Source organism: Anoplolepis gracilipes, chromosome 12 (assembly GCF_047496725.1).
Source record: "Anoplolepis gracilipes chromosome 12, ASM4749672v1, whole genome shotgun sequence".
Taxonomy (NCBI): Eukaryota; Metazoa; Arthropoda; class Insecta; order Hymenoptera; family Formicidae; genus Anoplolepis; species Anoplolepis gracilipes.
This window is the reverse complement of record NC_132981.1, coordinates 10804840-10817267: the sequence shown is the minus strand read 5'-3', so window position 1 is coordinate 10817267 and position 12428 is coordinate 10804840. Positions and strand designations below refer to the sequence as shown.

The following is a 12428-nucleotide window of genomic DNA, read 5'->3' as shown; positions in this document are numbered from 1 at the left end:
TAACACAAAGTGATATATATATATATATATATATATATATATATATATATATATATATATATATATCTCCCTCTTTTTACTCTTTATTCTACCTCTCATCCGTCGACTTTGATTTCGCGTCAGCGGAAAAGCAGCCGCGAAAATTCCGCCGTTGCTTTATCATTTGCGCGCTCGATCTAACGAGAAACCCCGTCGTTGCCGATCACCTCCTCACTCTGCGAATAATTCTCATTTAAGAACTCACACAGAAATTTATTTCGACGAAGCGCACTGCATCCTGCCGAGTCGGAGCGAATGCAAGCGATCACCGGATATCGTACACACGTCGCGCAATATACACGCACGCACGCAGGCACGCACGATGATCGCCCTGTGACACCGACGCCACGCGCGGCGTACGTTTATTTCCGTCTACGGAAACGTGACACCCGCTGCACACTCGGGAGCTGTGAACCGTCGCTCTCATTCAAGAGTCGCCGGCGGACTGCGAGCTCACACCATGTCGAGATATGGGAGTGGTGGAAGTGTGGGAGGCGCGGGACCGACGGGGGATGTAGTACTGCGTTCGACGGGTGGGAGAGAGCCGACCCTGAGTACAGGGGATGGAGAGAGCGAGAGCGAGATGCAAGCTGAGGAAGAGAGAAAGAAAGAGAGGCACGATGACGATGCAAGAGAACGGAGATGGATGCAGGTAGAGAGAAGGTGGACCAGACGAGGAAGGAGCGAAAGCATCGCGTTCGAGAATGAGAGAGAGAGAGAGCACGGGAAACGACAAACGAAGAAAGAACGATCGACGGGCAAAGGGCGACGAAGAAACGCAAATGCCCAAAGTACCTGAGAGACGGAGAGAAAAAAGAAGGATGGAAGTAGGAGCAAGAAAGGGATGAGAGAAGCAAACCTGACTAGAAAGAGAGAGAGAGAGAGAGAGAGAGAGAGAGAGAGAGAGAGAGAGAGAGAGAGAGAAAGAAAGAGAGATAGAAAGCAGACAAGGACGCTCGTTCGGATAACTGCAAGAGAGAGAGAGAGAGAGAGTTGGTGAATGTGTGCGGTAAACCTCTCTATACTCCGACTTCTCTCTCTCTCTCTCTCTCTCTCTCTACTTCTTCACCCCTTTCTCTATGCAACCCTTCTCTACTTCCTCCATCCTTCTATCCTTCCATCCGTGCTCGCTTTCTCCCGCGTTTCATTCTTCTCCCTCGTATCTGACAGTTTGCACCCTCCGCTTCCGCTGCACCTTATATGCGCCATTTTTTTCTCCACCAGACTCGCTCTTTAGACACATTTCGCGATCTTCTCTCGGCTCGTCCTCGCGCGAGTCTCGGCCCATCTTTCTTACTTTATGCGCCTCTTCAACGGTGACATGCTCGAGCGCGCATAGACTACCGCGTGAACGTAAAAGGATTATTTGCATCACGGAACGTTGCGATTACCAGCGGAAGACCTCTTTTGAAAGAAACTCGTGCGTTCTTTGATTGCGCTCATATGGCGCAAATCTTGGCGCGATGACGAATTTCATGCGGAAATTGGATATTTCTCACAAAATATACACAAACGTTTAATTTTAGAAACGCTTAAGAAAGGTATTTCTTTTTTAATGCTCAAGAATGTTTAATTCGATTTCATATTTTACGTCTCAAATATTGTACAATATATTGCATTTTTAGCGAAAATTATCGTGAAATATATTCTTCATTTTTTAAAAATAATGTAATTAAAAACAATATTATTTAACGTTTTTTTTTTACTTTTTTATAATTTTGAATCTTTTTACATATAGATTATTAGATGAAGGACTTTAAACAGTCAGTTTAGATTCTAAAACTTTCAACATTTTTATGCGCTTCTGAAGCTTGTATTGTCTTCATTTAATTCCTGTATTTTGTAGCAACATTTCCATGGAAATAATCTCCTCAGCTGTATTCCTCTAGTCATATTGTGTACGAATGCTTCAAGTCGTGAGTGGACAAATTGTCTACCTCTTGAAATTTCAGTATTAAAGGTGTTATCCTTGCACGCGAGAATAAACGCGCAAGTAACCAGTGGTAAATGACAATTAAAACTGTAATCGTTTCTTTATGCTTTTGTTCTCTTTCTTTTTTCATATATTATACAAAATGCAATATTATATTATTAATTATATACTTTTTAAATAATCTTATTTTTTATTATTAGACAAATTGCAACGATAAAAAAATTTGCTGGCATTCTAATAATTATTTATTATTCTAATAATTATTATATATATAAAATTTACTTTATTGTAATATTTTTATAGCGTAAAAAGAGAAAGTGTTGGAAGTATACATGAAAACATTTTAAAATAAATGTTTTATCTTGCAAAAAATAATTTTATTGATAAAATAAATAAACTTTTGTTTATTCAATTTTTAACTGGATACAAAGATAAATTAAAACAAAAATTGCTTTTACAAAGAGATTATTATTTAATTCAAATATTTGGAAGTTTGATAGTTTTTTCTTTTTTCTTTTTTTTTTTTTTTTTTTTTTTTTGTTAGGATAAAAAATATTCTCGCTTATTTACATGTAAGATTTTACTGCTATATAATCTGTTGCGCAGCATCTGCGTATCGAATTTATTACACTTAAGTTATCCGACAGATAAACAATATAATCTTTACCAGCTGTACAACAATTTTGAGAACTTTTAAGAAGCTCATGAATAGAATGCTTTTAGGATCATGATCTACGATACACTAACAAGAGTTTATTATTATCGTAGGTGCATGCTATTTCTAACATTGAAAATTTATAGTTTATAAAGTCGTAAGCGCAAAGTTATAATCGCGGTATAATTTATTGCCAAAACTTACGCATTATATTACGTATTAAAATTAGAAAATAGTCAATTAAAACGTAATTAGAAAAATGTCAAGAAATGGAAAAAGATAATGACTTATTAAATAAGACTAGGAAAAAGTGTGAAAAATCGCTTTGCTAATCTTTTATACTTTTTTTCGGATGATAATTTATTTTTCCCCAGTTCATAGAGGCGATCAATGCGCAATCGTGAAACGACTTATGTGTAATATCTCATGAAATTCGATAACGCAGATTGAGTTTTCCACTCAACACGCCAGCTTGGCTCGGTTCATGAGGGTAGTTCAAAGTAGGCCAACAGGAATGGACGATATTACGAAAAACCTTTTAAAAGAGGTACAAGTTCGGTTTCAAGATTTGGAAAGCAACAACGTTCCTTGTCCACTATATACATATATACATATATACATATTGCATGGAAAAGTAGCTATTGATAACATTATATGTATAAGTATTATTACATGTATACTTTATGTCTTGTTGTGTATATTTTTATATTTTTATCAAAGGGAAAAATTCTTCCCGTTTAAATAAATAAATATTATATGTGTATTTTGAATTAAGATTTTTAATTAATAATTCAGATTTAATTAATATCATTTCTTTTTTTAAATTTAAACAAGTTTTCTCGATAAAAGTTTACTTGAATTTTATAAATTATTATAGTTTTAAATATTTGTGTACATTTACGTTTTTAACTAGAGAGTATAATAATTATCATCTCTTTCTCACTCTTATTGCTCAGTTTTATTAAATAAGTAAGCACTTTGATTAAATTCTTCTATTGAGATTGTGAAAGTGATTAATATGTATAAGCTATTAATATGTATTACAAATATTAATTTTAATAATTCATACGATGCCTCATGATGTTAGTAATTCATATGACATATGTATGTAAATGCAAACTATTATTGTAATTATTGGTGTATTTGAGATTCGCTTTTAAACATTTCTATCAAATATAGTTATATAAGTTTATGAAATTTCATTTTAGCAAGATTTGGAGATGGTTGATTTAAATTTTTCAAAATAATGCTTTAGATCTGATTCTAATCCTAGTGAATCTAATAGAAACTTTCTACGTTATTATAATGTTGCACTCAGTAGATCCTCTCAATTTCGAGACTTTTAATTTCTTTAGTCCATTAGTATTATACTCGCGCTTTATTCTCTCTTAATCTCTGTTAGTTTTAGTAATAGAAGGATAAACGGAATTAAAAGTGTTAATTAGAAAATAAAGTATTAAAAATATTTTGAGAAAATGCTTGAGGCAGATAATAAAATGAGTCATTTGCTTAGAAGAATAGAAGCAAAATTAAAGTTAGAGTGTTCTGTTAATTAACCCATCTATGGGTAGCCTACATTAAATAACTCAATTAATAATGTGATAAAAAACGAAAGCTGGAAACACAATTTTCTTTGCCTAGGTTTTTTTTTTATACATTTATGTGTGAATATTGATTTTCTTTGAATTACACAATATTTGTTTCCGGCTTTGAGAAATTCTTTCCTTATCGCGATCTTTATTACAAGAATACGGCTTTGTTTGCGAGGCACTTTGTATTCCACACGCGTCACGGTGTTATTATTCCAAAAATGTTCGGAGCATTTCAAAGTGTTCCCTTCGCTTCAACCGCAGCCGATAGAAAAATCCGACGCGACCGATGCTCTCTTCTCGAGATTTTTGGCTACCGACTCACCCTTCTCGATACACAAGGGTTTGCTCACATCAGGACGAATGAGGTGGAAGCTTTTAGGAAGCACTGCAAGGCAGACACTTTCTGGCGTACGGAACACACACACATATATATATATATATATATATATATATATAGTATATATGTATGTAGGGCTCTCGCCATAGCCTGCCGAGGTGGAAATGTGCGCGCCGCGAACTATCAAAGACAAGAACGTCGGTGAGTTCCCGGGACGAATTTTCCGTGAAACGCGGGTTGACTGAAAAGCTTGGCTGAGATTAGGTCGGTAGCCAATTTCCGTACTCTCTTTCGACTCCCAACGTCTTTAGTGCCAAAAAGGAAATTCGTAATGCAGGCATTTAAATTTCAACAAGTTTAAACATCTTTAATCGGTGTTAGAGATATTAATATCAATCATGTGCATTTCTCTCTCTCTCTCTCTCTCTCTCTCTCTCTCTCTCTCTCTCTCTCTCTCTCTCTCTCTCTCTCTCTCTCTCTTTCACATATATACAATATTTGGAAAATATAAATCTTCACTAAACATAAAATCTTCATAAATATTAGAGGATTCATCAATTCCATTAATATGCTAATACAATATTTGCTGCGTTAATCTGAAACTGCATATAATGTATAGCTGAAATCATCAAAGTATCGATAAAAGCTAATGAGAATGATTATTATTCCATGTTCCTATAAAATGGTCAATGATCGTATTAGCAAGATATGTATGATGTATGTATTTATATTATTAACAAAAGTAATGAAAATAAAGGATAAAGAAACAATGTACAAAATTTCTTTTCTCTGTTAAAGAGCTCTTTATAAATCTTTTTCGTAAGAAAATGGAATAACATCTTTATCGTTGGTTTATTATATACCTTTGTCCGTTTGTTCATAGCTTGTCTAAAGCAACAAGAATTGTTGATCTTTTTACAAAATGTTCTTTTGTGCTTCAACGTGACACGATTGAGAACCACCGTAAAGCCGTAAACCATATAAAAATATTACATCGCGCTTGACACAATCAAGGAAATTACTAGCTCTGCGCGAGGCAGAGAGAATCGTTCGAAAGTTACAAAAGCAAACATCCCGTCGCCCCCGGGGTTGCACAAGCGGCATTTCACGCTTATCTTTCGCAGTATTAAGCGACCCTGACTTTTTCCCGTCTTCGTGCCCGTGCCCGTGCCCGTGCCCGTGCCCGTGCCCGTGCCCGTCGCAGTCACGTACGCGTCACGTACACGCAAAAACTTATGCCGACCCGCCGGGAGCGGGCTACGGGCTACGGGCTACGGGCTACGGGCTCATTCGGCCGGAAGTACCGGACATCGGGTAAAATACGATTGCACACCGGCGCGGTGCGGCGAACGTACGGCGAATGGGAAGAATGGAAACGCAGAATCGCGGAATGTCGGAGGGTTGAGGGTTGAGGGTAGTAAGGTCGAATGAGAGAACGGGAAAGAGAGATGCATCTCTCTCTCTCTCCCTGCCCTTCACTCGCACACATTTTCTCTCTCCGGCTTTGTCTAACCCGGATATCACGGGTGGCTCGCACGGTTGTTATTTACGTTGGACGATGAATAACACAATGAACGAGAACATATATTAAACGTATCTATAAATCCGAGAGCGCGCGGTGTGACAATTCTCGCTAGGAGCGATGGGGAGCGATGGGGAGCGATGGGGAACGATGGGAAGCAATGGGTGCGTGGACGGCGCCGGCGGTGGATGCAGCGAGAGAGAGAGTGCATTAAAAAGGACGGTCGGAAAACGACGGAGAAACGGACGCGATAGCGTTCGACCGATCGTTTTCCACGTTCGCTCGTTCGCGTCCTTTCCGCGCGTTCACGAGCATTTTCACACCAACGACCGACGCGTGCTGCATTGTTCGGGCCAGACAGAGCGCTCGCGCTCTCTTTTTCCCCATTTTCCTCACCTCTATATAATGTTCGATTTCCCTTGGAAAACAGGAGTAATGAAAGAAATAAGAATCGACCGGACAGAAGCGTAGGATAATCACTTGGGTATTCGCCATTGACGTTAGAATGAGAAAAGTAGAAAATCATGTAACACAATTTTATCCGAGATGTACTATCAAGTTCAATATTAGCGTTAAAATTTATATAAAATCGATGAGAAGATATCTTTCTCAATTTTTTTGCTAAATGCGATCCATCATTCAAAGTTTTACCACTACGATATAACGAACGTCTATATCATTCAATTACACATTTTTGAAATTACTGCGTCTACTTGGAAATTTGAAATAAAAATGGATTCAATTACGCAAAAGATTACGTAAGCAAGTTCAAAGTAGTTAAATTAGTGAACAATTGATAGGACGACATTTAAAAATATAAGACTGATGTAAGAAATTTATTTAGACGTATATTGACATGTGACTTTTTAACAGTTGCAATTGTACGCGCGATTTTCAAATTATTTATTCAATATCGAATCTCTGTAGTTGTGCGAACATTGTTGTAAATTGGATCCACACGTTTTATTTGAACTTTTGGTCTGAGAATGATCCCGACAACACAACGAGTTGACATATGGAGATTCTATTGCCGGGCCGTCCTACATAACTATCGAGCTTCCAGTATCGCCAGACTTGTTGTCGATAATTGCGAGCCATTGTAAACGTTGCGAACGTGCGAGGAAAGAGCAGCGATTGTTTAGCCCCGTTTTGCGTTGCCCGTCAGTATGCAAAATCGTAGTGCGTCCGTACTACAAAGCGAATATTAACTCGCACAATATTTTCGCAAGCTACTTCATGAATGTATTTCAGCCGTTGGCTCTGAAATCAGACCGATGAAATTTCACCCATCTCATCCCTGCCGCTCGGCTCTCGTAGGCAAGCTACCCCGTTGAATATTGATGTAACATTGTGTGTGTCGTCGAACGGAACGTCACGCCGAAAGCTCTGCTCGGCACGGTGAAAGAACGTGCCGATTTACGTGTTCAATCTGTCCATTACGACAATTCATTTCATTGACTTTACAATTAACCCTAATTTATCATTAATCTTATGTGATTTAATGATTCTCGTAAATTAATTACAATAGACACGCAGAAAAAGCTGCTATATCTAAAAGAGTCTTGCGTGAGTGTGTCTTAATAAAACTGGCATTAGACGAAGATTTATACGACCTCCTCTCTCTCTCTCTCTCTCTCTCTCTTCCTTCCAATATAATTCATTTATATACCTAACCGCACAGCATCATCGCGAAAGAAGTCCATTTTCATTTCCCACCAGCGGTGAAACGGACAATTACGTATAATGCTTGAAACACTAGAGGCAAGGTAACGACGCTACTCCGGAAGTAACAGCATCGTTACATTTTAATGCCGTGTAAAGGCTTCTTTTATTCGGTAAGGAATCAGACACGTCAGTCGAAATGTAAAAAGCTTACCAAATGAGATAATAAACGACGCGGGTTATTACCCTTGTAACGACGAGCCGCGCGCGAGCGTCGGGATTCCCGGCCTGGATCTCGTCTCGTTTCGTAACATTATGATAGGTAACGTACCAGGTCAAAAGCTCCGTGAAAAATTTGTTGCTAATGTACCGGTCATCTATCAAATACTATGTCGTAACGTGCGGGGATGATGCGCAAAGCTGTCATTTCAAGTAGGTCACGCTTTCACGCGTCTCTCGTTTTATACGTTTACCAAACTGCACGTCGCGTCGCGTCGCGTCGCGTCGTTTGTAAAAACAGGCAGTTAACGGGAGATGACGTAAGATATTAAAAGCATTAGATTTTATAGATTAGAGTTTTCTTCGTCGTCGAAAAATTAAACAAGCTTTCCAACGACGCCGATCACTGTTGCCGCGCGTCGTCCGAAAGAACGATAAGCACGACTTTGCTCTCGAGTTTTAATGATACGTCGCATTCTTCCTGTCGTCGACTTCACACGCTTTTATCGTCGTCTCACGTATCCTTTATCACGTTGCTACTTGTCTCGCGTATCGTACGAGATACTTTTTGTCCCTCGACCAGATTACCGAGTGGATCTTAAAAGTCCTGTGGCAGTTCGAGCCGTTCTTTCCCTACTTTTGCGACAAAGACATTTCGTGCGAACTTTAATAACAGAGTCGAGAATAAAATTTCAAGAATTACTGTTACTTGCAGATAGGGTAAACTAGGGTATGATGGCCATAGGCTGTAATTTTTTCAATAATCGCTACATAGTGCGTTTTTTTAGTCATTATCAACGATAATCGATATTTACAGTAGTTTATGTGCATACATTATTCGAAATAACGATATTGTCAATCTTATATCATATATTTTTACTTTTGACTACCTGCAAACTTTTTCATTTTTCCACTAAAAACTGTTATAACGTCGAAATAAATTATAGTTGAGCTATCGTAATCGACGTTAGACATATTATAAAGATATGTAAATTGTTATACGACCTATAATTTTTATTTTCGTTTTCACTATTTTTTTTATAAATATTATGGTCATCTTTTCCTTAAAAGCCGGGTAAAATGGCCAATGCTTATGTTGTATTATTTTGATAATATAAAATTTCTATGAAATATTTTTCTTTTAATTTCGATAATATTACGTAATTTAAGCTTCAGTGATAAGATAATATGTCAAACGCTATTAAAAAATAACAACAAATAAAAGTGTGTTTTTTGCATTTTAAAAAACTATGGCCATCTTACCCGAGTTTACCCTATACTCGATTGTTTCAATTTTCAATTTTTATATACAAATTCTTATAATTTATCCATTTATTCGCTTTAAATCTGGATAATAATACATATAAGAGATAAAAGAAATAATTTTACTCTTTAAGACAATATGCTTCTTTTATCTTTTTAGCTTACATATTTCAAAGCCTATTTTAATCCTTCACCTCGAGATAACTCCACGCTTCGTCCTACGAAGTAAGGGCGAAACCACGCGATGCTACCCTTCCTTATCCCCCGTTTCATCCCTTGTTTCTGTATTTTTTACTTCTTCGCCTCACGTATATAGCGTAATGTCGAATAATAAGCAGCCGAAAGCGCCGGCGTAATATTACGTCGGATCGTGTGGTAGATAACTGGCGCTAGCTCCTCGTCTGCCAAGTTCCTTTACTTAAACGGGTCGTCTCGCCCGAAGGGCGGCTTATCGTGGCCGACTACACCCGCTGTTCGAAATTTCCCAGAGCGCCTACGACTCCGTCGTACTCTCGCCGTTCTCGGAGCTAAGTTTCCGGCCACGCAAGCACACATTCGAGTTTCCTCGCGAATTATGAACGCCAAGGAACGCCAAGGCCTCATGAAATTGTACTTGCAGGAGAGGACACGAATCGGTTAAGTGTGACATTTGCAACAAAGGTACAGAGAATTCAAGAGGAGAAAATGCCACTATTACATGCCTAGAAATATTTTCGACGGAAAATAAAAATTGGCGGCTCGTATCAAGGTCCGTTGGAAATTTTCGAAACAATGACTCTTTATCGGACATTTAAATTTATTATTAAATTTATTATTGTTCAATTTTTTTGCAAAATGCAACGGTGCGTATACCTTTTAAAGTGATAAATTAAAACAATACAAATGTATATCGTGACATTTATGTAAAATATTTTTAACACTCGCGTCCTATATAAATAACATACGCGCGTGTGCGAGCAGAGTGTGCTTGTGGTGTTCTCATATCGCGTAAACCGCGTAATTTATTGTTAAACGCATATATACGCGTTCGCATAGTCAACCTCATCGGAAGACGAGATCACATGATTACCTGCTGCATATCAAGCGCAATGCCTGGAAGCAATGATGCATTATTATACAAAGCTGCTCTCCCTTTTCGCTTCTGTCGACAACATTGCGATACGTCCGCAAATAATGCGTTTTGGCGATACAGTCTGCTACAGATTAAACACGGCATTATATTCCATTAGTAAATATCAATTGATTTGCCCACATAGGGATTCTCTTATGTATTCTCTGACTTTAAATAGTTATTATATCACATCTGAGAGAGATATCTCGATAGAATATTTGATCATATTACGCGATTATACGGACCGCGTTTCAACAGATCGTCCATAACTGAATAGTTGAATAGGTTAAACTAACACGGTAAAGTTTTAAAGAGTATCTCGATGCTCGTTAGCTTATGGCTTACATTGTATTATATATATTGATATCACGAGGCTTTTCTGGATAATTAGTTTCCGATTAAATTATATCGATTAGTTTTAGTAACACATAAATCCCATTATAATATTACACACCTAAACGTTAAATTGCACGTCTTCTCTTTCTAGAAAAAATATAATTTTGCTTTTTATATATAAACAGCAAGATTATAAGTATAAAATCTTTTGTAACAAAAATATATCATATCTATGATTACACGAATAATTAATAAGAAAACACAAGAATAACACAAGTATATGAAATATCTCTTAATATAGATTTCTGTAAATATGATAAAGAATTAAAGAGAGAGAGCGTAATATTGATATCGATAAAGATGCAGGGTGTCTACGAGCTACATATTCATTGAATTCGCCCATTTTGCGTGGGGCATTTTGTGTGGGACAAACGATCGCTCGGATTTCTCTGCCGTTTTGCAATTCCGTTTGTGTATTACGAAGTTACGGATGCGCGTCGCTTCGAATCGGCCTCGGTTCGATAGTCGTCGTGCCCGGATAGCGTGCGAACTGAGCGAAACTGAGTTACACTCGTCTATCCGGCCTCGTTCGCGGCCTTCGATCGTTCATGCGTGCTCGCGGAGCCAGGACAAACGGCCGCTTTGTAAACGCGAATTTCACTCCGCACGGCCGATGGTTGACGCGGTTCCGGTGGTTTCTGTTCTGTCACGGTTACGCGCTTCCGTTCCGCGGCGCGATCGTTCGAGCCTCGCTGCGAGAATCGACGCCCAGCGTTTCGGACTCGTCCTGACAGGACAAGCGGGATGCAGGGCGCGAAGCGGGGGAAAAGGTCCGGGGTGAATGACAGTGGACGGCTGTAAAACGAAGGAAAAAGGAGCAATTTGTGCGGCGCGCTGTGACTGCAGGTTTTTACCAACGCGCAGTTACTCAACTACTTTGATCAATTAATTCGGCCATTGACAACGCATTTCGTGTTTTTACGTCATCTTGATTATACGTATCGACGTCCTGATATCCTGGAGATACGATGGAGCGATCTACTTTTATAAAGTTCTTAATAATGGATTGTATTTCGAATACCTTTTTTACTTGGGTTCTTAATTTTAATAATAAATTTTTAAACTCTGATGGTTTTAAAATATTTAACTAATATAAGTACAAATTGATAATAAGACTTGCTTTTCCTGTAATTTTTAGTCTTCCTCAGAATTTTAGATAATGAAAAAATTATTATACTGATGATGAAATATTGAAAAAGTGAAAAGTTAAAAAGAAAACTAAAATATATTATAAAAATGATTGCGAGATAAGAGGAAATTTATGAGATTGCAATTTACAATTAAATTTTTAATTTTCTCTTATTAAAATCATTTCTTGTAAATTTTTCATAAAAATATTACACTATCTTTGTTATAAATTTGTTCAAAAAAAAAAAATTTTAAAAAAAAGGAAAACGATTGATCCACTGAAATAGTGCGCTGACGATTATTTTTTTCGGTTTTTTTCTGTCTAGCGAAAAGATTTATGATAAAAGTTTCGCAGTAGTATACACGCTCATACCGCACAGAACTTTTTGTTCCATTTACAGAAAAGCGAAATTAGTGGTCTACACTATTGTCTTATAGTTTGTAAAAAAAGATAAGCATTAAAATATTTTCTCGAATTGTACGGGTTAATATTAAGTACATTAATAATACTAAACAAATATAATACAAATATTTGTATATGAGAGATATATTAAATATTGAATATCACAAG

The 12428-nt window shown here is 37.4% G+C and overlaps 1 protein-coding gene across 11 annotated transcripts in view; it reads right to left on the bottom strand.

The window, feature by feature from the left end:
- Window positions 1-12428, bottom strand: part of LOC140671576 (uncharacterized) — a 128797-nt gene that overhangs the window by 81198 nt on the left and 35171 nt on the right. For 5 of the 11 annotated variants that reach the window (XM_072902975.1, XM_072902971.1, XM_072902972.1 and 2 more), the window contains exon 1: window positions 93-490. The exons of 2 other annotated variants lie outside the window; for them this stretch is intronic. The gene's annotated coding sequence lies outside the window, so the exon portion shown is untranslated. Of the gene's footprint in view, window positions 1-92; window positions 491-12428 lie in introns of those variants that run through there. 4 more of the 11 variants (XM_072902974.1, XM_072902978.1, XM_072902979.1 and 1 more) reach the window with 1 other exon arrangement.